Source organism: Phodopus roborovskii, unplaced genomic scaffold (genome assembly GCF_943737965.1).
Source record: "Phodopus roborovskii unplaced genomic scaffold, PHOROB, whole genome shotgun sequence".
Classification (NCBI taxonomy): domain Eukaryota; kingdom Metazoa; phylum Chordata; class Mammalia; order Rodentia; family Cricetidae; genus Phodopus; species Phodopus roborovskii.
In genome coordinates, this window is record NW_026126511.1 from 52,686,876 (window position 1) to 52,713,473 (window position 26,598).

General features: G+C 44.1%; 1 pseudogene; it reads left to right on the forward strand.

Annotated features, from left to right (window-relative positions):
- Positions 1 to 14,797: 14,797 nt before the first annotated feature.
- On the forward strand, positions 14,798 to 15,979 carry LOC127230056 (eukaryotic initiation factor 4A-III-like; annotated as a pseudogene).
- Positions 15,980 to 26,598: the final 10,619 nt, after the last annotated feature.

Here is a 26,598-nt window from a genome sequence, read left to right on the forward strand (position 1 = left end):
TGGACTAAAACTCTGAAACTGTAAACCAGTCCAATCAAATGTTTTTCTTTATAAAAGTCTCTGTGGTCCTGGTGTCTCTTCACAGCAATAGAACACTAACCAAGACAGGTCCTCTCTAGTTACTAACCACAAATATCACAAGGAAGTCATAAAAACTCATCATAAGCCCCATCATGACTCACTTTGCATATGGCCCATGCTACAAAGACATAGTCAATTACTCACAAAGCTTTGTGGCTTTCACCATCTTTTTTGTTTGACATTTTTAAGCTGTTTTGTTGTACTTGAGACAAGCTTTCATTATGGTGGCCCAGGCTGGCTTCACACTCTGACCAATCCTCTTGCCTCAGTCTCCAGGGGACTGAAATTGCAGCTATGCATCAACCACACCCAGCTTTGGTTTCACCAGCTTAGACATGTCGGTGTCAATCTGTATCATTAAAGCTGTCTTCTCATAGGCTCCCCACAAGAACAGGGGCGTCATAATTGCTTTTTATTGCTGTTTTAAGACACCATGACCAAAGCAACTAATAGAAGAAAGAATTTATTGGGCTTACAGTTTCAGAGGGTGAGTCCATGGTCATTATGACAGGGAACATGACACAGGCTGTCACGGTGCTGAGATGTAGCTGAGAGCTTACATGTTGAAACAACCACCATGAGACAGGGGGAGAGCCAGCCCACCCCCCAAGACATAGCTCCTTCAGCAAGGCCACACTGTCCTAAGCCTTCCCAAACAGTTCTACCATCTGGGGCCTATAGATACTGTTTTTTCCTACACACACACACACACACACACACACACACACACACACACACCTACCTCTGGTAAAGCTTCATTTAGAAATTATGTACAATAAGAAATGTATAATAAAATATAGTTACAGCAGGATAGCATAGTAACATTTATTTAAAATTTATGAACTACAATGTAATTTTTCATTAGTATGCTCAGGCTTTGACTGATTGCATAACTGAAACTGCCAGAAAAACAGGGAGTGTGGAACAATGCAATTGTTCTAATACTTCTGCACTCAAGGAAGAAAGAGTGGGGTGGTATCCTAGTACACTTCTGTGGCTTTGATGAAATACTACCTAAAACCCACCTGGGGAGGAAAGGGTTTATTTTAGCTTATAGACTGGAGTCCAGAGGGAGACCAGAGTAGAAGATTAAGGCAGGAACCTAGAGGCAGGAATTGAAGCTAAGATCATGGAGGAGTGCTGCTTACTGGCTTGCTTCCCGTGGTTTGCTGAGTTAGCCATTTTATACAACCCTGGATCACCTGCCCAGGGATGGCACCACCCACAATGGGCTTGGCCCTCTTGTATCAATTATCAGTTAGCAAAATGACCCATGGACATGGCCATAGCCTGGTCTCATGGCAGCGATTCCTCAATGATAGTCCCTCCTCCCTGGTGTGCCAAGCTGACAACTGAATGCCACAGTCACATATACATCTTAAGGAGCTGCCATGGGAGGTCTTTGGGTTTCTGCGCTGTCCATCTCTCTGGGTATTGTAAAAAGGACTGACACCTCTGGTTCCCATATGTTGGCCACAGGACTTTGGGCAAAATCCTCAGCAACCTCTGCAAACTCTCCTTCTTTTGGACCATAACCACAGGCTAGACCATCCCTGGGCTGCGAGGAAGGGCAGAGGAGAGGGACTCTGGGGTACTCCACACACCAGGAAGCTCTGCCTGGGTGTAAAACGTAGCCCTTCCCTCTGGAGGGGAAGGTTTCCTGATGCTTTACATTGCAAGACTGTGCCCCAGGGTGCTCTGGAGAACTGACCGATGCCAAAGTGTCACAAGGCTTTCCCAGATCTCCCTCAGACTTTTCTCCTGTAGTGTTCGAGGCCGGTGAAGCAGAATGGGAGGCAGGTTCTACCTGCAGAGGCTCTCAGTAAGAACCCTAGCTCTCCGAATGTATGTCCGTTCCTACCCTGAGAACACTGTGACTGATAGACTATTTCCTGAACAACGTTTCTTCACATCTCCATATAAAATAATATTTATGGAATATTTTAAGCTTTTGGTTGAAAGTGAAACATGAGGGTCATAAATATACCATGGAGCTCATTAGGCAGGTCCTAGACTACATAAAATTGGCCTGTAGCTCAGGCTCCATTCATCTCTCTGTGGCTTTTCTGACACCCATAGAGTCCCCTGCACAGGGTGATGATTGAAGATGATGATGTGAGAAGATGTGCTGGGTGCACGAGAGCCTGCGGAATGGCTTGGGGGTGCTACCCTGGACACAAACCGCACATCTGGAAAATGCAGCATGCTGAAGCAGGTCCCACACTCCCCCTCTTCCACACAGAGACAGTCTCTGCTTTCTTCACACTTCAGCAGCTTGTGCTCAGGAACATCCAGGTCTGAAGGGAAGCAGGGTGGAGATCAAAACGGACAAGGATTTAGCTAATCCAGCCCGATGGAGTCACCTTAGCCTCACCTTCAGTAAATGCTCAGTCTCTTCATGTAAAATGCCTGAGGCCTCTCTGGGGTGTTCACATCTGCCTGTTCCTCTCCAGCTCAGTGTCTTTGGGGGGAAAGGCAGGCACCATCCAGCTTCCCAGCCATTGCTATGACAAAAGGATGGAGACAGCCCATGTAACAGGAGGAAGGTTTTATTTGGGACCACAGTTTCAGAGGTCAGTTGGACTGTGGGATGGGGCCTGAAGCAGCCTATCGTGGTAGGCAATGAATGCTAAAGAAAGCTGATCACCTTATTGCAACCAGGAAGTAAAAGAAAGATGAGGGGTTGAGCCTCACCTCAATACTCCCTTGAAGATACTCCACAAATGACCTAACTTCCTCCCACTTAGCTCCACCTCCTAAAGGTTCCAGTATGTCCCATTAGCACCATAGCCTAGAGCTCAGGCCTTCAATATAGGGACCTTTGGAAGACATTCTAGACCCAAACTATAACAGGGTAGCTCATGAGACCACATTGGCTAGGGAAACTGCCCATCCCTCAAATCTTCCAGAGAGCCCATTGGTGATTCCATAATAGTAACTCTAATTGGGGCCAACCCCAGAAGGGACTGGCTGCATGAACTGGAAAGCGAGCAATGAGTTCTCTCTCTCTCTCTTTCTCTCTCTCTCTCTCTCTCTCTCTCTCTCTCTCTCTCTCTCTCTCTCACACACACACACACACACACACACACACCACTCCTCATCACTGTCATCCTTCTTGGCTTGTGTAGGCAGTCCTTTCTCAGTTTACAGGGCATTTCTAGGTCCCTCACACACTACATCCAAAAATTCGGCACTCCCCTAGAGGTGCACATCATCACCTCAACAGCACACCACAAGGGCGACTTTGGAGCCCGTGACAGTTACAGAGATGGTATCAAAGAAGATGCATCTGTGTGCCAGCAAACCTGCAGAGAACAGTTACAAAGGGGACACAGCCTGCGAGCTTTCAAAGACAATTCCACAACTTGGAGCCAACAACAAATGCTAGACATCCCTGTCCTGGTTGCAGTTATGGATTTTCACTTAGGAGAGAGGCCAGCCACTGCCTCACCAGTAAAAGGATATGAAGAGGAGCCCAGATGCCAGCCCTGTGAGAAGCCGTCCTCAATCCCAGAGGCAGGTGGACAGGTAGACAGGCAGAATACAGATGCTGTCTCTTCTAGGCTCCCGTGACTCAGGGCTTCTGCTCTCGGTACTAGCTTCCACACACCCACTGCTACCCAAACCCAGCAGGGGTTCCATTCAGCCAGTGGCCACTGTCCTTTAGACAGAGTCTTCCGGGAGCCAGATGGTACAGACTGCCTTTGAGCAAAAAGACAGCAGAGCCTTGGAGGAGCTCATGATTGACCCACCATGGTCACCCTTCACCTGTCCTTTGCTTATCTGTGGCTGCACAATGATGAAAATGCCATCCTGGACCACGTTAGTTAGTTTCTGAGTCTTCTTTCCCAGGAGGCCTTATCATGGGTCCTGTCCTGGCTGTGGAGCTTACTGTTATCAAGGCATCTTGCTAATTTTTTTTTGTGTGGGAGATCCCAGGGCCTTGTACATGCCAGGTAGGTGCTCTGCCACTAAGTACTGACAACCCAGTTAAGTGTCCTTGATCTTTAGTCAAGCTTCTCTTCCCCAACCCTGATCCCTAACCAAGTTCCCTGAAGTCATTTTTCACCCATGTCCCTAGCTCATTCTCAGTCCCCACTTGTCTCTGCTGTGTGCGGAGTTGAGTTCAGCCTCTCCCTAGGGCAACAGTCTTGACCTCTATTGCCATATTTTTTTAATAAATGTTCCCTTGTCATTTTTTACAAGGGTCAGTTTTAACACAGCCCTAAAATGTAGCCACCAGAAACCACCATTTGATTTTGCTCAGACAGAAGGAGTCCACTAGTTTGTCTCCTCTGATCAGTAAGTGTCATCCAGGAGCTGGGCTGGAAGAGCTACTTCTGAGATGGCCTTTCCCTTTCAGGCTCTTCCAGTTTTCCAGCCTCTTCTCATCTGCTGTGAACCCCCCTCCAGGCTTGCTCCCTCTCTCTGTCTCTCTCAGTCTATCTCTGTGTCTCTGTCTCTGTGTGTGTGTCTGTCTTTCTCTGTCTTTCCTTCTCTCTTATCTCTCTGTCTCTGTCTCTCTGTCTCTCTGTGTGTGGGGGGGGGTATGATATCTGTTTGTGCCTTGATTTGGCAGCAGGATGGGCTCAGGTATTTCTACCATTCCTACATGGTGACTGACACTCTGGGAAGAGCATCTTGGAGGGTCTGGAGAAGCTGATGGCCTACACCTAGAGCTTCCACCTATTATTTCCACCATATGCTGTTGAGCAGCAATCCACTAAGACCAGCCTGAACTCCACTCTGTAAGTATAGGTGGCTGGCATGGTCAAGAAAGAAAGACAGAAACTAGTGTCTGAGGGACAAACTATCCTCTGCTGTTATTTCTTTTTCTAGGTTGTGTAACGCCAAGGAATTATCCCTAGAGCCACTGGCTTATCCCACACTTACACTCAAATCTTCACACTTAAAAACTTTTAAAATAGTAGATGAGTTTCTGTGTTGGCCTGTTTTCTATTGCTATAACAAGATACCCAAAACTGGGTAGCTTATAAAGAATAGGAGTGCATTTTGGCTCATGGTTCAGGAAGGTTATGAACATGGTGCTGGAATCTAGGGAGGGCCATCTTAATGTATCGCAGCATGGTGAATGAAGGGCGGCATCTGGTGAGACAGGGAAAACATGTTGGCCTGGGGCTTCAAACTCCCTCTTCTTACACAGCCCCATTGCCATCTCCAGGGCCCCCTCTCACTATCTCATCTGATATCAACCATCTCCCAAAGGCCCCACCTCCAAAACCATCAACATATGAATTTTGAAATTAAGTTTCCAACAAATGAGATTTAATGCACACATTTACAGTGCAGCCATTTGCAATCAGCTCCAATGATCAAAGTTTGAACAGTTTGGACAATGAAACCAGAGAGATGATATTGTGTAACAGTTTCCTCCAAGATTGAAACATTCCATTGTGCAAAGAAACTCTTTAAGCAGGGAGATAAGCAACTCAAAATAGCTTCAGGAAGTCCCTGAAACTGACAAGATTCTCTAGGCTCCTCCCTCCTAGAGTAAACAATAAAGCTAAGAATCTCTCTCAGACCAAGATGCAAAGAAGACTGAAACCAGACCAGCTGCGTGAAAGAATCAGAAACCAGCTGGGCTGCCCAGAAGAAGTTGACCAACCGAGTCTCTTGGAAAGGAAACTCTCCAACCCATTGAGCTGCCTACAGGCTGTGTAATGCACTCCGGGGTTACAGCCTTTGTGAGCTATCACCCATGTTGGTGTGGGCTTTGATGATCCAGAAGGCTTTGAGTCATTTCTTCTCCTGTAAGTAACCCCAATAAAACTCACTGATTCACCAAGTTGAACTTGGTTTCTTATTGGCTCCCTATCTCGTGTGTGTGCGTGTGTGTGTGTGTGTGTGTGTGTGTGTGCGTGTGTGTGTGTGTGTGTGTGTGTGTGTACAGAGCATCTCCCCAGGAAAAGTTTTGTCATGCAACAGATGGTAACTCTTTACTGTCCAAAATATAAAATTTTAAAAAGTTGGTTTTTACTAATGTAAATAAATGATTAGGTAAGAGCTGAAATGAGTATACTTGACAAAAGAATCCCAGACTGGTCATGTGTCTACTTTCTCCACAAAGAAATACATTCACCTCACTGCCCTTTAAGCATGGGATAGACCCAGTGACTTGCTTCCAGACAGCAGAATGTGAGGAGGAGGGGAAAGTCATTCAGCAGTGGAAACACCTAGCCATCATTGCTCTGGCCAGGTAACATCAGCACTGACAGCGAGTCCTGCCCCATAGCACGGACCCTGACATGGTGTGACTAGGCAAGATTTCTGCTTTCTGTGGGCATCCTCCCAACAACTCCAGTCTCATTGTGAGTAAAGTATCAGGGAAGCTGATAGAAGGACTTCCTATGAAACATCTGGCCACTCCTCCTCAAAGCCATAAAGGTCACAAAACAAGGAGAGATGGGAATTATCATAGAGGATGGGGACATGGAGCTTAGATAGACTCCTGAAATGAGGCCAGCAAATAAGAACCAATGACATGTGGATAAAGCACACATTTTAGTTCATAGCAATAGGCTACTATAAGATGTAAGATGGTAGGTAACTGTGTGTGGTATATACTTCTAATTCCAGGACTTAGACTGTAGAGATAGAATCAGGAGTTCAAGACCAGCCTAGGCTACACATGGCTTCTGTCAACCCTCATTCCCAAAGCCACAAAAATTCTAATAGTGGGGGAAATGAAGGATACAGGACATGGATTCTCTAAGGCACATTTAAAGTTGTCTTATAAACCTGACTATCTAAAATAAGAAGTTTAGCTTAGGGCTAGGAATTAGCTCTATGATAGAGCGAGCACCTGCCTGGTCTTCCTCAGCACTGGGGGTGGGGAGGTAAAAAGTCAAGCGGGGGCTGGGGAGATGATTTGAAGGGTAAAACACTTTCTGTACAAGTGTGGAGTTTGGATACCCAGGACCCCACTGTAATCCTAGTCTGAGGAGACAAAGAAACACCTAGAACATAAGCTCTGAGTTCAGCAAGGGACCCTGCATCAATATATAAGGTGGGGAGTTGTAGAAGATACCAGCTGCCAGTCTATCTCTCCACATGCAGGAGCATACATGCGCACACACACTTAAACACACATGCTCATATGTATGTACACCACAAGGTCTAAGCTAAAATAATTGTATAAGTTATAGGAATCTAAAAAGTAGAAAATGGGCATGTGCCACCTGGCTTTCTCAAGCTGGCACAAACATAATCAAATGCACTTAATGACTTAAGCAAACTGTAATTACCGCTGACTTGGGATTTAGGATTGTGAAATTATCAAGTACAGTATGTGGAGTAATTAATTATAAAAGATTAACTAGACAGTTATCTGATTTAAACCTGTAGTTCACAGTTTCCTTCCTTTTCTCCTGGGAAATCAATCCTAAGTTGCATTGGTGGGAACAGCCAGGGAACTGGAATTACCAACTCCTCCCTGAAGGTTGGTAACTGTGTTCATATGAGATGGTAACACCGAGTCCTCTCTGCTGCTGTGGCATTTAGCCCACCCCTGGCAGGACTGATGCCAGAGAGGATGATTTGTCTCTTTAAAGTTTCAGCTTCCAACATGCTGGAGAAGATCATGCTGGGGATGCTGGGAAAAGACCTCAGTGGAGATGGTCCATACGGTTTCACTCAGCTTTGCCTGCTTCCAAGCCCACTGCATTTCAGTGGTAGTTGAGAGGAAGGCCAGAATGGGCACAACACCCTGCTCTTGGAGGCTGACCAAGTAGCCAGGGAGCTCTTTTCCCAGGCCAAGGGAGCTAGGTGATGGCCTTTATTTACTGCTTCCTAATATTTAATTTCCCATCACTGCCGCCTTCAGTAATCTGAAATTTGTAAGTGCAGAGTGGTAACAGCTCTGTCTTGGTCATGTATTTGGTTGTGTCTTTCAAAGAGGACAGAGATCCTTTCCATCACACTCTAGTACAGCACACAAGAGATAGGCTGATGGGAAGGGTCCACATAAAATAAGGGGTTTAGATTCCATTCTAGGAACTCTTTGAAAGGTTCAGACATGCAAGGACTCTGTACTGGGGAAGTTCAGAGACCTGTCAGGAACTGGGACAGTGTTTATGGACTCTGTCACTGTCCTTTACAAGTTATAATGACATGGTAGAAATTTGGATCAAAAGAAAAATTTAAAGCAGCTTGCATGAGATCCTGCCACACATAGGATCTAGGTTTGAGAATGAAAGTATGGGCCTCTGGGGCAATGGGAAGCATCTTCCCACTTAACCATCAATGGACATGTATTTAGTGCTAACAGTGTTCTGAATGGTTTTGCTATGAGCCATAAATCCTAATGATCTGCATGCAATCCTCCAGACACTCACAGCTCAGCTATACAAGGAGACACAACACCAATTGGGAAAAGCAAACTTTCATAAGTTTTGTTAACTTTCCATATGACCATCATAGCAAATTCTCTGTGGATCCAGACTTTTACATCATCTGTGAGATGAGCTAAGAACAAATTTCTAAGTGCTAGGCAGATGGCTCAGTGTTAAGAGTGTTTCTTGTTCTTCTAGGGAACTAGAGTTCAGTTCCCACTACACATATCAGACAGTTTACAAGCATCCATAACCCCAGTTCCAGAGGATCTGATGCCCTCTTGTGGTCACAAGATCTCTGAAGGGACCTATACTCAAGTGTGTACACACACACACACACACACACACACACACACACACAGGAACATGCATGCACACACAGAGAATTAATTAAAATAAACAAACAATATGAACTTTTTGTCAACATGAATGAATTGTCCAAAGTGAACAGCTGATAATGTAAGGACAGACAGTACTTTGACAAAGTCAAACTCAGTGGCCTCGAGAGCATCTCTCTTCTCCCTTCTTTGGAATTCTGAATATCTCACCTGTCTCCCTGCTCTGTCTTCTCAGAGAGAATCTAAAACCTAATCTGAGATCCAAGAGCCAGAGGAATCCCAAAGGATATCCTAATGGGGGCAATGTCACTTTTCTAGCATTGAACTAAGTACCACTAACTTCTCCATTGATAGTTAGCATATGCTAAATAAAATTATACATAAATATATTTCAGAAAAAATAGAATAAAATAAGACACATTGGCCTGAAGCATGGTAAGTAGAATTAAGCAGACTGGATAGTAGCATTCCATTATTCCAAATAAGTTTGTTAAACAATCAACAAACAGAATCAAAGCAAAAGTATTATAGTAGTAAAATACAGAGATGACATGCCCACAGGCAGAAGAACCATCCATACCAAGGGACTGTAGTTAGCATCTTGACCCCCATACATAGGGATCTACCATATTGTCCTTCATTTTTGGCAAAACCTGGCAAAACTTCATCATGATCTGAAGTCAATAGCCCACAGTGCACCTGGAATCTGAATCCATTGTCTGGAAGAGGATCTCTAAGACAGAAACCAGCTCTCTTTCGTGTGTGTGTGTGTGTGTGTGTGTGTGTGTGTGTGTGTGTGTGTGTGCGCGCGCGCGCATGCGCACGCGCACACTTGTTCATGTGTGTGCAGGTACATGTAAGCACGTTGAGACCATCAGGCACCATCAACCTTGTCATTGGCCTGGAGCCAGTCTAGTAGTCTAGGCTGGTCAGCCAAAGAGCTCTATGGATCCTCTAATCTCCACCTCTCCAGCACTGGGATTCTAAGTGCACCCCCATACCTGGCTTTGTAAAATTCTGGTCCTCATGCTTACAAGGCAAGTACTCCACCCACTGAGCCATCACTTCATCCCCAAACCCTCTTCATGGGAAAAAATATGTAAGATGTGTTGGCATTCTGTTGCTGTGACAAAATTCCTAAAATGGCATAAGTGAAGGAAAGAGTTATTCATGTTCATACTTTCAGATGCTTCTGCCATGGTCAGCTGGCTCTGCTGTTACAGTCTTGAGTAGGTGGGGTATCCTGGAAGGACACAGTAGAGGAAGCTGCTCACCTTAAGGCACCCAGGAAGCCACAAGTGTGAGGCACAAATTTACAACACTCTCTTCCTGCAGGGACCTGCTTTCTCCAGCCAGGCTGTAGGCCTGAAATTTCCATCACTTCCAGGGACCAAATTTTTAACAGTTACCACTTGAAGAGCATTGAAGGGAGATGCTCGGGCAGCATCATTTTGCCTTCTCTGTGTGTGCATCTCTTTTCTGATCAGCAGCAACAGCTACTGTAGAGACAAGGACATGGAACTCATGGTTTCCTGGGTGCCTTTGCCCAGAAAGCAGTGTCACCGCCTGGCACTTTTGATTCCATTCCAGTCCACAGCTTCTAGGATGCATTTCCTGCCAGCACTCAATGAACCCTTGATTGCTTTTTCCAAAAAGGAACACTTAGTGGTCTTAAATTATTCAGCTTACCCAATTGCTATCGACTTCTAGGTAATTCTCTGTTCAGCTAATTCTTGTCCCAGCTACCCTTTTCCCATAGCACAAAGATGCTGTTGCTTGTCACTCCCCTCATTACCTCATTAAGGTTAATTTTAAGTAGAGCTGCCCCAACCATCCTCTAAACAACTGTGTGGGTTGCCATCATGTGACAAGCTGCCCCGAGGAGGAAAGAGACAGAGCCAGATTCCCAGGCAAAACACTTTTCTTGATAGAGTGTCTGTGGTTCTGAGTCATGATAAACTGTTGGTTTCAGACTAAGTAAATAAGGTAGCAGTTGGCACAGAGCTATGCAAACCATTTTCAGATCTGTGTCTCTCCTAAGTCTTTCTTGACTGGATGAATGCTTTTTAAATTGATGATCAGCTTCACTTGGGTAGATGATAACACTGGATGTCCATTCTCCTTCTAAGTGGTTTTAAAAATTACATGTTCATGACTATTTGATATGTAACTGTACAGCTCAGAACTTCAGGCAACAGCGAATGCTGTTAGTGGCATCCTAGGGCCTGTTTTCTGATTTCCATAGAAATATTTTTGTTTGCTGGGTGGTGGTGCACACCTTTACTCCCAGCACTCGAGAGGAAGGGGCAGGCAGATCTCTGTGAGTTCGAGGCCAGCCTGGTCTGTGGAACAAGTTCCAGGACAGCCAGGGTTACACAGAGAAACCCTGTCTTGAAAGCAAAAAAAAAAAAAAAAAAAAAAGGAAAAAAATTAAGACAGAAAAAGATAGAAAGATAGACTTCTGTTTAACATAACTGTAAAGTCCTTCAAAGGAATGCTCCTTCCTAACCTTGGACCTTTCAGAATATTTCCAGTCCTGATGGTACAAGAGCCCTAAATTTCACAAGTATCTCTCTACAGGATCTAGTAAACTTTATCCTTTCAAAATTACTGACTCATGACTATATTTTAAAATAGCAATTCATTTATTCTTGTAGTAGGTCCAACATGATCATAAATTGTCTGTTAATGTTAAACATTTATCATTTGCACAGTTTCATCTCTGTGTTTAGAGGTGGGAATGGTCTCTAGTTCTGCCTTGGAGAACTCGTCATAGGGGTTTAATTGCCTGACGCCGACTGAGCTTCTGAGCCCAGAGCTGTGAGAAACTGGAAAAGCCCAGTTCTGAGATTGCTTGCATCTTGCTAGGGGACCCAAGATCAGGTAATGAGCTAATGGCAGACAACAGTAACAGATGAGCGTGGCTGCCTGGGACCAGAGGCCATAGGTGAGATCTCTGACCAAGGAAAGAGCGAAGACTTAACTAAAGCCCACTTGGCAAGGTTGGTAACAAGAGTTCCTTGGCTAGGAGAACAGCATGATGCCATGACTTCCAAGCCAGAGCAGCGCGGCAGGTTAACGAGTAAAGTGAAGGGCGGGAATAAAGGCAGGCAGTGGTAAAGGAGGCAAAGAGGCGCAGTGGAAACAAAAAGGCCTCCAGGCCGTGGAGCCCAGGTTGGACATATCTAAAGGCAACAGAAGGATTGCATGCTGGGAGTACAGTATATGATCAGTGGTGGTCACCCAGAGTTGAGGAGCAGAAATGTATTTCTCACCATTCTGGAGGCCAGATGCCCAGTAAATATGCTTGGCCTTTGTTCTTCCTAGATGGCAGGACTCTTCTGTCCATACATGGTGGAGGGGAAGGGGCAATGGTATTCACCCGAGCCACTTGCCAGGACACTACCCAGTTCATAATGGCAGATACAGTTGGTTTAACCACTTCCAAAATGCCATGCTCACCTCCTCAACTACCACAAAAGGCACATTTGGTCCCAGGATTGGAATTTTGGGAAGACATCACACCAGACAGGTCAAGGAACAGGACAGCTGGGAGAGCAGAGGTCCTGCTGCAGTTCCTGTGTTGGAAGTTACCATGTTAACCCTTCTCTTGTTGGCTCAGTTGTCATCTCCCCTTTGACTAGGTATTCTGAAAGCTTACCTGACTTGTCTAAGAACAGCTCTTGGGGCTCTCGCTTTCTGATTTGTTTTTCAAAAGTTTCATGATGATGTTTTCAAGCCTGAGGCTGTTCTCTCTCCTTTCTTCCCTTCTTCCTTCCTTCCTTTCTGCTTTTCCATGCTTCTACTCTTAGGTTTAGCTTACTCATTCATTGCTTTCCTTAAAACATAGACTTCCACATATTCCATAAATCTGAAATGCGGTAAGACCTTAATTTTAGCAGACATCAGCAGTAAGTAGTCTGTGTCTTGTTCTCACATCAATGATGCACATTTTTTTCAGGTCAAGGTTAAACAGAGACAATTGCTATCTTTTTGAGCCTGCTTGTGTTTGAGAAACTCCCTTCACTAAAACAGAATTCTATACTAAATGGAAATACCAAATATTTTGCTAGCTCCCTCTGTGCTGGGATATAGACCTAGATAGTCAGAGGCCAGGGGCCTCAGGGACCATGGCCATTCACTGTGGAGATGTGGTACCTGGAAGCAGGAAGCAGAATGTGCTGTGAAGCAGGGACAATCAAACACCTCAGGTGTTCGAAATGAGTGTGGTCGTTTGAATGAGTAGCACTAGTAGGTGTGGTCTTGTTGGAGAAAGTGTGTCGCTAAGAATGAGCTTTGATGCCTCAGATGCTCAAGCCAGGCCTAGTGGCTCATTGTCTCTTCCTGCTGCCTGCCAATCTAGATGTAGAACTCTCAGCTACCTCTCCAACACATGTCCTTCTGCCATGAAAATAATGAACTAAACCTGTAAGCCAGCCCCAATGAAACCCTTTCCTTATTAAGAATTGCCATGGACATGGTGTCCCCTCACAGCAATAGAAACCCTAAGACAATGAGTCAGATACAAAGAGCAATGGAGATGGGTCCTCAGAGTGGTAACAGGCTGGAGGTGAGGAGCAGAAGCTTAGATATTCCTTCCAATGCTATCTCTGCTCTCAGTGAACAGGGAAGGAAGGCTATCCCATCACCAAGCAGGAAAGAGGCTGGAGGCTGGAGGAAGAATGCTCATGGCAGGCACTGAGAAGAGGCTTGTCAGCTACCAAGCTCAGAACCTTTTGAGATTTCTCCATATTTTCAAACATTCCTGATTTGAATATTTTTGTAGCAATAAAATCCTTATCACATGTGTGGATTTGCTTTTGGGAAATCTATAATAAAAGGTAAACAAACTACATGGTATTGTGGCACCAGCACTAGATCATAGAGCTTCATGATAGCTGAGAGATCCACAGAATCCCTGGATTGTCTGTCTTGGGCAGACATGCTGAGCAGGTGATGAGGGCTGAGGCATAGCAAACTGTGCCTTGCATGCCTGAGACTTCTATGTAGCTTCATCTTTTGTGAGGATAATTTAGCTTAATTTAATTTCAAATTGCTTGAGCGTCATTGATGTGGACATATACAGATTGTAGAGATAAAGATAGACTCATATATATCCCCATAATTCCCAAAGAACTAGTGAAGGCTATCCCACATAGCCCCCCCCCCCCCGTTTGCTTTTTCTGGATAAATCCTATCTCCTGCTTCCCAGTGAACCCACATCTTTAGTGACCTCATCAGGAACCTCTACTGCCCTCTGTTGTCTAAATTCTTACCTCTATTTTTAATTTATAAGAGCTTTATATTTTTATGAGTTGGTATGTTTTGCCTGCATTTATGTCCATGTGTGGTGTGTGAAGTTCCCTGAGAGGCCAGAAGAGGGCATCAGATTCCCCCCCATGACTGGAGTTATAGATAGCTGTGAGCTGCCAAGTGTGTGCTGGGAAATGAACTGGATTCCTCTGGAAAAGAAGTCAGTGCTCATAAAGGAGTGATCCATCTCTCCAGCCCCCTAAATGCCCTCTTATTCCAATGTGTGAGTTAGAGGAAGTTTATTAATACTTGAGATTACTTAAAGTAGACTGTTTAAACAGAAGCCTTAAATGGCTCCCCACTAGCCTGCCGGCCCTGGCTACACATCCAGCCTTTAGTGTGGGATTTGTTTTTGCTTCACTATTAAAGGTATAGCAAAGGAAAGATAAAAATGTGATGGTGTACACCTGTAATTCTAAATCAGGAGGATAAGGCAGGAGGACCATGAGTGTGAGGCCAGCCTGAGCTACTACAGGGCAAAAAGAGCTACAGAATAAAGAAGAGGTTCTCCACAATTCCCTGTGATGTGAGGTCTCCATGGCAAACAATTTATTTATGTATAAGTTGACTCTACCAACATCCAGTCAAAAAATATAATTGTAAAGTAAATTCAGTTAAATGATAAAACATATAATTATAAGACTTGTTTCTGGTTCCCACTGTAACTCAGGCTCACTGCTTGGTGGAATCAGGACAATGGTGACCACAGCCACGATGGTGACATCAGGCTCCATGCGGAAGCAGCTGCTCAATGAGGAGGACATGATCAATGTGGAGTAGAAGACCAGTGAGGAGGTAGACATGACCCCCACATTCGACACCATGAGCCTGCAGGAGAACCTGTTGCACAGTATCTACACCTACAGATTTGAAACACCTTCAGTGATCCAGCAGTGCATTATCAAGCAGATAATTAAGGGGACAGATGTCATTGCACAGTCTCAGTCTGGCATAGGCAAGATGGCCACCTTCAGCATTTCAGACCTCCAGTGCTTGGAATATCCAGGTTCGAGAAACCCAAGTTTTGATCTTGGCTCCAACAAGAGAGTTAGATGTAAGATTCAGAAGGGTCTGCTTGCTCTGGGGGACTACATGAATGTTCAGTGCCATGTCTGCGTCGGGGGCACCAATGTTGGAGAAGACATCTGGAAGCTGTATGCTGTGTCTTTGGTATGATTTGCCGTAGAAGTTTAAGGACCCTGGCTATCAAGATGTTGGTCTTAGATGAGGCTGATGATGTGTTTTACAAAGGTTTCAAGGAGCAGATCTACGATGTGTACAGGTACCTGCCACCTTCAGTTCTCATCAGTGCCACGTTGCCTCATGAGATCCTGGAGATGACCAACCAGTTCATGACGGACCCCATCCACATCTTGGTGAAGCGTGATGAATTGACTCTGGAAGGCATCAAGCGGTTCTTTGTGGCAGTGGAAAGACAGGAATGGAAGTCCGCTACTCTGTGTGATCTCTAGGGCACGCTGACCACCACCCAGGCTGTCATCATCTGCAGCACCAAGAGAAATGTGGACTGGCTGACAGAGAAAATGAGAGAGGTGAACTTCACTCTGTCATCCATGCACGGAGCCACGCCCCAGAAAGAGTGAGTCCATTATGAAGGGGTTCCGGTCTGGTGCCAGCTGAGTGCTCATTTCCACAGATGTCTGGGCCTGCAGCCTGGATGTCCCTCGGGTGTCCCTCATCATTAACTACTACCTGTCCCACAACAGAGAACTGTACATTCACAGAATCAGATCAAGTCAATACGGCCGCAAAGGTGTGGCTGTCAATTCTCTGAAGAATGATGACATCCACATCCTCAGGGGCATAGAGCAGTCCTACTCCACCCAGATAAACAAGATGCCCATGAATGTGGCTGACCTGAGCAGAAGCTGGTAGTGGTGCACTAAGGGCCTGGATATAGCACCTGTTGTGAGCTTCTCCTTGGAAACAGGAAGCCTCTGTTTAATGGGCTTATGTGAACTGTCTTCTCATAGCCCCTCAGGAAGACCCTCAGGAGCTATGTTTTCTAACCCACAGGTAAATAATCCAATGCTTTAAGCCTTTTACATTAAACATGGAAATTTCCCCCCCAAAATATATATATATATATATATATATATATATATATATATATATGAAGTAAATTAGAAATCAAATCTATGACCTGAAATCTACAGAATAGATTGAGTCTAACTATAGAGTAAGGATCCAGGTTCTAGCTCCAATGCCAACACACAAAACTGGGCATGGTGAAGCATGTTTGTAACCTCAGCTCAGGGAGGTGGAGACAGAAGGATCTCTGGGACTCACTGACTCAAACCTAACACAAAGACACAAACACACACACACACACACACACACACACACGCACGCACATGCACGCACACACATGCACATATGCGTGCACTTATAATAATTCAAACAGATGAGAACCAATTTGTTTCACTAGAGCCCATAAGAATTCAAAACCAAGGGCAGAAGGCATAGCTTTCATGAGGGAATGAAGTAGACAGGGGAAGTTAAGCATGGCTTAATTGTAGATTCACACAAAAGTAGCCTACAGGTCAGAAACTGATTCCCCCCAATGGCATGTCACGATGGTTAAGTTACTGACGTCACCAGAGCCTTTTAATGTCCACCTTCCTTCACATTTCCATGGTTACTATCCTTTCCAAATCTTCTCTTGTCCCAGCTTCCTGGGAAACAGGGTCCCCACTGAGGGTCCACTGTGTTCTAGGCTGTTTAGCAATATCACACACATGCACATGCCTGTTGTAGTGGAACACATGTTTGAAGTGTTAATCTAATCACTCTTAATTTAAAAAAAGAAAGAAAAAAAAAGCCCACGTAAAATTGGGGTAAAACCTGGGAGATCAGAGAACTGAAAGCAGCAGCCAGTTGCTTCCTGTCTTCTTCCTGCATCCAAAAAGACCGAGATCCTGTCTCCACCCTGCCTTAGCTCTTCCTGTCTTCAGCTCCTGAGAGCTGGGATTAAAGGCGTGAGCCACCACTGCCCAGCTTCAATGGTTAACTAGTGACTAGCTCTGCCCTCTGCTCTCCAGGCAAACTTTATTTGTCAGAACACAAACAAAATATAGATAATGGACTGAACCTCTGAACTGTAAGCCACCCAATTAAATGTTTTCCTTTATAAAAGTTGCCATGGTCATGGTGTCTCTTCACAGAAATAGCAACCCTAAGACAAACACCAAGCGTGGAGAACAAGCAGTTTGAGTCATGCCTGTGAATAAAGCCTCATCATGGGTGTGCCCAAGCTACAGAAGTGCCCACTGCTGGAGAAAGTGAGAGGGGTATGGTGTAGGTGGAGTTTTCCTGTGCCAGCAGCCATTCTCCAATAACCATTCAGAGTCTTAATATCAATCATAAATGCTTGGTCAATAACTCAGGCGTGTTACTAGCTAGTTGTTTTTGTTTTGTTTTGTTTTTAATTTATCTTAATCTTACATGTATGGGTATTTTGCCTTCATGTATATCTGTGTGACGGTGTCAGGTCTCCTGGAACTGAAGTTACAGACAGTTGTGAGCTGCCACGTGGGTGCTGAGAATTGAACCCAGGTCCTCTGGAAGAGCAGTCAGTGCTCCTAACCACTCAGCCATCTCTCCAGCCCCACTAGCTAACTCTTATATTTCAATTAACCCATATTTTTATCTATACTCTGCCACATGGCTTGGTAACTTTTTTCAGTATGGCATGCTCATCTTGCTTCTCCCCGTGTCTGCTGGAGACTCGACTCTGCCCCCCTCTTCCCAGCATTCTCTCTGTGTTAGGCTGTCTAGTGCAATCTCTTCCTGCCCAGCCACTAGCCAATTAACTTTTTATTAACAATGAGCATAACACATATTTACAGTGTACAAAGATTGTTCCGCAGCAGTGTAGAAAAGGTACAAGGCAGAAGAGGCCAGTGGTACCTGTCAATCCAATTCACTTCTGTCCAAAATGTCTTCCTAAAGTGTAAAGCTCCTTGTGTAACACGTGCACACACTATTTAAACTCCTTCAGCTCAATGAGACTTAGAACCAAGCACCCACACCCTGCAGAGGAAAGACCACAAATATGGCCACCCCAGTGTGCCTGATCCCATCACGCCCCTCCCACCTCATCAGTGTGATGGTCCCAGCTGTCAGAGCACCCAAAGTGCATTGGAGTGGCATGCTCTATCTCATCCCCTCTTAAATGTTCTTTCTCTTCAATGTGTGAATTCCTCCCCATCTACGCCAACTGCAGCTCTGTCCCTACAATTATCCTGATTCCTGTCATATGTCTTCCCCTGGCCCATAGGGCCCCTGTGTTTCTATGAGTCATCACAGGTGAACGCGATGGACAGATCCCATGTTCAGCTTCATTGTGTTATATGCTATCTCATGAGACTGCGGGACTGAGGCTACAATGTTCTATTTATTTTTGTATGTTTAGTGCCTTATATAATATCTGACCCATAGGTCATTCACTAAATATTCTTTAAGAATGGCATGAGTTGTTCACTCATTCTTGTTCAGGTACTTCCTTGCATGTTTAATGCATGTGCCACTTAACAGAGTGGAGGATATAGAGGTGTGTTCAAATAGAATGTACCAGAAACCAATGTGCAGCAAAAGCATTAAATGGACAAAGAAGTGGCTTTAAATAGCCAGAGCTTCGGTTCCTCTCCATTTGCCCTGCTCCACCAGTGGGAGCAGCTTTATCTTTTCCTTTTATATTTTACCCATTAAAATACAGTTCTGGAAGGGCAACTGCTATAAATTTTATTAGCTCCAATCAAAACCCCAGGAACTCAAACTGGAATGCTAAATGAGAGGCTTTGATGCAAGAGGCCCTGGGAAAGGGTAAGTGGAGAAAATGGCAGAGTAAAAAATTAGGTCAAAACATTCAATGGGAAAAATTGAAAAAACAGCCTAACACAAGCTCTGTGCAAAGAGGAAACCTCTTCCCTAGCAGCTGCATAGGAAAGAGGGACATGGAACATTTATTAATGCTGCACATTTTTAGACTCATTTGGCAAAGCACCACTTGGCCTGACTCCTAGAGTTGAGGCCTTGCTGGCTGCTGCAGAGCACACAGGCTTGCTAAAGGCCAGCTCCTATGTCAGCCAGCACAGGGGCCTGTAGCAATGTTAGGATATCTCCATTATCCAGTCTCCTTGGATCTGGTCAACATACACATTTTAAAGTTCCAATTCATTTCCAATATATAAGACACTAAGATATATGGATTAAGTTCTTGCCTGCAATTATGGGGAGGGAAGAGAGTATTAAAAAAGCAGTTCTAGTGAAGTAAAAAAATTCCAGGCTAGTTATGAATTAAAAGAATAAACCGGTTGGTGATGGTGTAAGCCTTTAATCCCAGCACGCAGGAGGCAGAGGCAAGCGGATCTCTGTGAGTTCAAGGCCAGCCTGGTCTAGAGTGAGTGCTAGGACAGCCAGGGCTACACAAAGAAATCCTGTCTTGAAACAACCCCCCCCCCAAATTGAAATAATAATGTTTGGTATTCACCCATATTTGACATGGTCCTCTTGAATTCTCTCCTTTTGACTTCATTTCAAATCAGGAATAAATGACTCTGAGATGTTTAGAGCCATTTACATACATCCTTCTAGCCATTTATCATCTGTCCAACCCACCTACCTACCCATCTCATCCATACATCCACCCATCCACCCATCATCCAGCCAGCCACCCACCCACCTACCCAGCTAGTCAGCAACCCATCTGTTCATCCACCCACTCATCCTATCCACCATCCATCCATCTACTCATTCATTCATTCATTCATTCATTCATTCATTCATTCCTGTCCATCCATCCATCCTTGAGTATGGACCAATTGTTGAACACTTACTTGGCTTTGTGTTTAATCCTTGAAGGAAAAAAAATGTTTCCCGACATAAAAAAATAAAATAAAATAAAAAATAAAAAAAAGCTTATATTGTAGCTCAGGAAAAAACAAAATTCCCCATGAGGTATCTTTTCTTTTTCATATCTAGTCTACAGGGCATACTCATTCAAGTTTTCTGTTTTGATGATCTTTAATATACTCATAGTGGAAAAGTTACACAGGTAAGTTAAGGTGTGTTTTTCTTCCCATGTGTATAGTCTTCATATGAATCCTATCTGCTCATCTCCATTGGTTTACAAAGCCATGGGATTTTATTTTTGTTTGTACTACTTACTGCTGGAACTATTTTTACCAAACAATGATGACATGGATAAATCCTGCTTGTGACGGTTAATTCTAATTGTCAACTAGGATCTAGGGGTTCTTCTTCCTCTTTTCTTTTTCTTTTTTTCTTTTTTTTCTTTCTTTTTTTTTTTTTTTAGGGGGGGAGGAGGGTAAGTCAACTCAGGTGATATACCCCAAATGCCCTGAATTGACCAGCCACCTCCTGCTTCTGTCACAGTAACTTCCTGCCATGATTAACTGTGTCCCCCGGAACTGTGATACAAACCAACCTTCCTTCCTTCCTTCCTTCCTTCCTTCCATTACTTTTTTCAGGTATTTTGCCAATTGCAAGGTGACTACTATCCTAGTCTTAAAATGAAATGACCACTAGGTGGCATTTGGGATTGTTAGTAATTTTCTGTGTAGTTGAGTTTCTCTAGTTTTCCAGTATTCTCCCCATCCCCAGCTCCCAGTCTGATAATCAGAGCTGCATACTCATATACTCAGATCACCTATCTTATTCTAAGATGTTCTGGAAATTTTACATACTTCCATAGCTTAATTCCCCACCACAAACTGGTGGGTTCCAGATCCCCTCTCTAACTAAGGTCTCTTCCTCTAATACCACCAGTTCCATATTCCAAATGCTATAAAATAGCCCCTCTTCAGTGCACTTTGGATGTTGCCAACACCGCACACCTGAAACTAGAACCACCTCCCCCTGCCTGCACTGATCCACTTGGGCAGCCCTGACCTCATTAATTGGCTTTTTCTTGTGCTCATGCCTGGGTCTAAACATTTAAGTCTGATCACTGTTTCCAACTGCCTTATTGAAACCAAGGGCAAGTCCTGGTTCTTTAGTCCTCGATTTCAGCATTTTTTTTTTTTTTTTTGAGGTCACATAGCTCAGCAATGCTCCCACTTGCTATGCAGCAAAAGGCACCAAAACATGTAGACCTCAGTGGCATCAAGTGCATTAAAATGGCTACTTTTTTCTGTTGTCAAATCACTTGAAACCTACGGCCTTTGACTTAGCGCTATGCAAGAGTCTGATGGATGGCCTTTCACATCAGAGGGCTGGAAACTTCATCATTAGAGCACATTAACACAGCCATTAGAAATACAACAAACACGGTAGGTACCCTGAAGAACAAGCAATTTGCACATTTGCAGAACCCTGCACCGCTTACCTCTTGTCCCAGTGCTTCAGACAGCCCATCCTGCTGTTTTATCCTGCAAACATTCCTGCTCTGTCCTCAGGGTGGGGCCTGAGCCTTCACACTCCCACATCTGTATTTGGGCACCTAGTGAGCAAATTCCTTTGCAAACTTTGTAGCCTTGATGATTGGTCTACTGGACAGCAGGCAGAATAGACATTGTATGGTAACATTTCCATTTTCCTCCATCTGACACTATCGATCACCACTACCCTGGAGTCACATTTTCATTATGATCACGTTTCAGACTACACAAAATCAATTTCTCCTGTATTTCATGTCTCTCCACATCAGATGGGTGAAAGGGAAGCACTTGGCAGTCTTTCTCAGGCTTGAGTGTGTGAGTGTGTATGTGTGTGTGTGTGTTGTATGTGTGAGGTACACGTGGAGGCCAGAAGTTGACATCAAGTGTCCTCCTTGATTGTTCTCCACATAATATTGTCCAAGACATGATTCTTCACTGAACCTGGAACTTGTACTTCTGTCTTGACTGGCCAGCCAGTGAGCCCCCAGGAACTGCTCGTCTCCGCCCCACAGTGCTGAGGTTGCGGGTGCTTGCCATCACACCAGACCTTTCTGTAGGTGTCGAGGGTATGAACCAGGTCCTCGTGCCTAAGTAGTAAGCACCTTGCTTCCCATCTCCCAAACCTTGGGTTAAGGCCTTTTTTAAATGCCAGAATAGTAAAAACTACAGCCCTTGCACAGACAGGGATGGTGGGTAGGGTGGTGGTGGTGGTGGTGGGAGGACCGGGTGGGGAGGGGGAGCAATAAGTAACTTGTATCCAGGGCCAGTTAGTCACTATGGGACTCACAACAAAAGATGCTAACTAATATGTGAACGTCTTGAAATGCTGATCTGAATGAAGACCTGTGCCAACATTCAGACCAAGTGATTTGGGACTGGACTCAAGAATCCATATTTATATTTATGTTTATATTTATAGTCTTCTGAAAATCACGGTAATGACTAGTTCCCCTGCCAGCCACCCAATACACACAGTATTTGGAAGGTAGTTTCATAATTTTAAAAATACTAGCACCAATTATGATTATGTGAATCAAATATACCAGCCAGCCCATTGAGGTTGCCATGAAAACTAAAGGTAATGGAGGATAGGTAACTCTACATTCCTGATGACAGGATATCATAGACTGCATCATTTTCTGCTGTAAGAGAGCAATAGCCAAACTTTTCACTGGCATTCCTACCATAGTGAGTGACTCAAACCCTTGGCCTAGGTTGGAAAGCTCTCAGCATCTTTCCCCACCCTATTTCATTCCTGATACAGCTCATGTGAGCACCTTCTGACCTTCATCAGGGTTCCCTCCCTCCCTCCCTCCCTCCCTCCCTCCCTCCCTCCCTCCCTCTCTCTCTCTCTTCCAAGCTGTGACTGTTTATTAACTGACCAGATTACAAAAAATACCACAGGCAGCACCTTAGTTCACCCTTCTAATAAGCCTGGGGTTTTCACTGAATAACTTATGGCTTCTGGAAACAACTTTATCCATTAACAAAGGTACAGTACCCATGTTCAATTTTTTTTTTGTTTCCTACTTTCTATTTTAATTAGCTTATCAAGAATTAGGTTTGTCACTTTCTCCATACACAGTTTCGATACACCCTCACCTCCACTTCTCACCCTAGCCTTTCCATCTCCAATATTCCCCCTCCCCCTTCATCCCACATCATTCTACTATGGTCCCCACGTTAATCTTTCCCCCTTCTCATGGGCCCCTTTCTACCTCCCTGGTCTCCGAACACACACTCATTCCTACAGAAATAAAGAAGCTAGGCTCTAGATAGGAGAGAGAACATGTGGAGTTGTCTTCCTGAGTCTAAGCTACCTTACTTACTGCATTTTCTGCTTCCATTCATTTTCATCTGTTGATATGCTGACTCCACGTCTCTACCATTGTGCAGAGCAGCAATAACAAGACTATACAAGCATCTCCATAAGAGGATATACAAAAAGAAAGCCATTCTACCCACTGAACTACATGCTCAGAAACTCGCCCTGACTGAAGAGGCTAAAAACATGTGGAAACTAAGTTCAACATGTTATTCTAGACCTACCCCCTCCCTATTTCTCTGAGACATGATCTTACTATATAGCTCAGGCTGGCTTCCATCCTGAGTGCATCCAATCAGTATCTTGTTGCATCCAATCAGTATCTTGTTCTTGAAGGAGCTGAGGGAAAAAAGCACTGTCTACTCTCTTTGCAACTTTGCTCTGTGGTTAAGATTGATCAAAATGAGGGGCGGGGGGTGCCAAAGAAAGCCCCGAGACCCCAGAGAGAAGAGTGACAAAATCAGACCAGGCAGCCTTGATAATTGCAACTGTGTCACCATATAGGGCATTCTGTTTTTTTTTTTTTTTTTTTTTTTTTTTTTGGTTGCTGAGTTTGTTCCATTTTTTGAAACAGGATTTCCTTAGGTAGCCCAGGTTGGCCTTGAATTCAAAATCCACCTGCCTCAGCCTCAAGAGGGCTGTGACTGCAGGTTTCTGCCACCTGTACAGGGACTTTGGCATATGGACAAAAACTAGTGCTCTAGAAGATTCCAGAATTACATGGAAGTGATGTATCATGAACAAGAATATAAAGTCATTAATTTTAAAAAGTAACCCTTTTGAAAAAAAATGTGAATCCATTCACCATTCTATCCACAAACACATTTTATATAGATCAAATACTTGAAAAATTAAATACTTGAAACAATGGCACTTCTTTAGCAAGGAGCACAGTTAGAATGTAGTTCAGTTTCTAAATGTCATTCCCTTGTTGATGTCTCGTTGGAGAAATGGCCAATTACCCACTCACAATAGCTGGCCACTTCACTGGGTGTTATGACACTGTTACAGCTGGAATGTGAATGATCCTCAATCGTAGCGCTGTTGTGAGAGGTTGTAGAACATTGTGGGTACGGGTGTAGTGGGCAACAGAAGCAGGGCCAAAGGACAGTCTGCCCTGTTCCTGCCAGCTGGAGACATCTGCCTCTTGACTGTCCCTCATGAATTAGCTACTTCACATTCCTGCCATAGCCACAAGGTGTAAATTCTGCAGTGCACCCAACTCATTGCACTCCCTCAAACCATGAAGCAAATCCTTCCCTCTCAAGTTGCTTCTTCAAGTATTTTATCAGAATATCAAGGAAAAATGACTAATTGTTTTAGTAATGATGATTTTCAACTTTGTCCTTTTATAAGACTTCTGTGTGTGTGTGTGTGTGTGTGTGTGTGTGTGTGTGTGTGTGTAATGTGTTTGTGGGTATTTGGGGAAGCTAGAAGAGGGAGACAGAACCCCTGGAGCTGTTGTGAGCTGTCCAATATGTTACTGGAAACTGAACATGTGTTTCCAGCCCTAACATGCTAATTTCTAATAAACACTCCTACTCAGTGCTTACCTCTCCCAAGTCCCAACACATATCCATGAATGGGATCAGAAACCAAGAAGGGGACTTCAGAATCTATCTCCTGAAAGTTGCTTTCAGCTATGAATACCGTCGTTGCTGTGCATAGGGACATTTCACTTTCCTAGCAAGTGCTGGACTAATAACACTGTTCATTAGAATCCAAGTTTCCTGTTTTAAACTATCAAATACACTATGTGCAGTATTTAAATACTTTAGACTGTAGGCTGTCTTCCTTCTGGACAGACTTCCTAAAGTTTAAGGGTTATAGATATACACCTGAGTTGTGCTAACACTTGGACACTTGGACTTGTACATGGAAAAGTAAAGACAATAATTAAGACTTGGTCAATAAAAATGGAAGTGATATCTTTAAAAGTCCTTCATGGAAGGGTCTAACCTTTTTTTTGCAGTAATACACTGTCATCTACAAATGTGGTGTGCTAAGGTCATACCTGCCCTGGGGACATAAGGCCCACAGGCAGCAGAACATACTTAAATGGTTACATGGGTATCTCAGAACTGCCAGCTTGAAAAATTTCAGAATTCTCAAGTTGACCTGCAAAAAAAAAAAAAAAAAAAAAAAAGAAAGAAAATTCATAAAAAACGAGGCTTTCCCCACATCCACATCCTTGCCCATCAGATTAACAGTGACAGAGGGAAGGAAGAAGGGAGATCATGCCGTCTTTTTTCTCATAGTGCCCATCATGCTCCTCACCCAGAAAACTGGTTCCAAACGCTAAACACTTCTAGCAAAGCTACCCATTTCTTCCTTCCTTCCTTTCTTTGTTTTTTTTTTTTTTTTTTTTTTTTTTTTTTGTTTTGTTTTGTTTTTGTTTTGTTTTTGAGACAGGGTTTCTCTGTATTGCTTGGGAGCCTGTCCTGGAACTAGCTCTTTAGACCAGGCTAGCCTCGAACTCCTGCCTCTGCCTCCTGAGTGTTGGAATTAAGGCGTGTGCCACTAGCTGCCCGTTTCTTAACCCAAGATTTCTTCTTTACACTGGCATCCAAGCCTGGGTCAGTTCACCTTCAATGTACCCACTTGGTGGACCCGGCCTTCCACCTGCAGGCACAGACCATACAACACTGATGAAGAACTTCAACAGCTGTTATCACTTTCTACTGAACCTGTCCTCCATTAGCCTAGGTTAATTATTCGGGAAGCATTTTTGTATATCTACAACCTTTGGAAAATGAAATGCTAAAAACCTCACTGTTATGGTACAGTAATATTTAAGACCCTTTGCCAAAGTGAGGGGAAAAAAAATCACAAGTTGATGCCATTTGTCTTTTGTTTTCCCTGTTTAGACTTGCTTATATTTACATGATTTCCAGGCTGACCACTCACTGGAGCAGACTATCTCAGCAATCTCCCTCTCTCAGCAATCATTAGTTTCCTGTAATTCTATGACTATGGTGGGGTCCTGTGAGATTTTCCCCATCCATGTTGCCATCAACTGGTTCTGTCATTGTTCAGGTCTTATTTAAGCAGCCATATACAATAGGTATAGCTTCTGGCATTTCCTAGTACCACAATCTCAAAGCAGACTTCCCAGTCCTGTGGCTCTTACAACTCTGACACTCTTTCTGTCCACCCCATATCTGTGGTGTTCCTTGAGCCTTACACCTGGGGCCATGTTGTGCTGTGTCAATTGGTACTGGGCACCCCAAGGTCAATCATTCTTTGCATTTTGGCCAGCTGTGGATTTC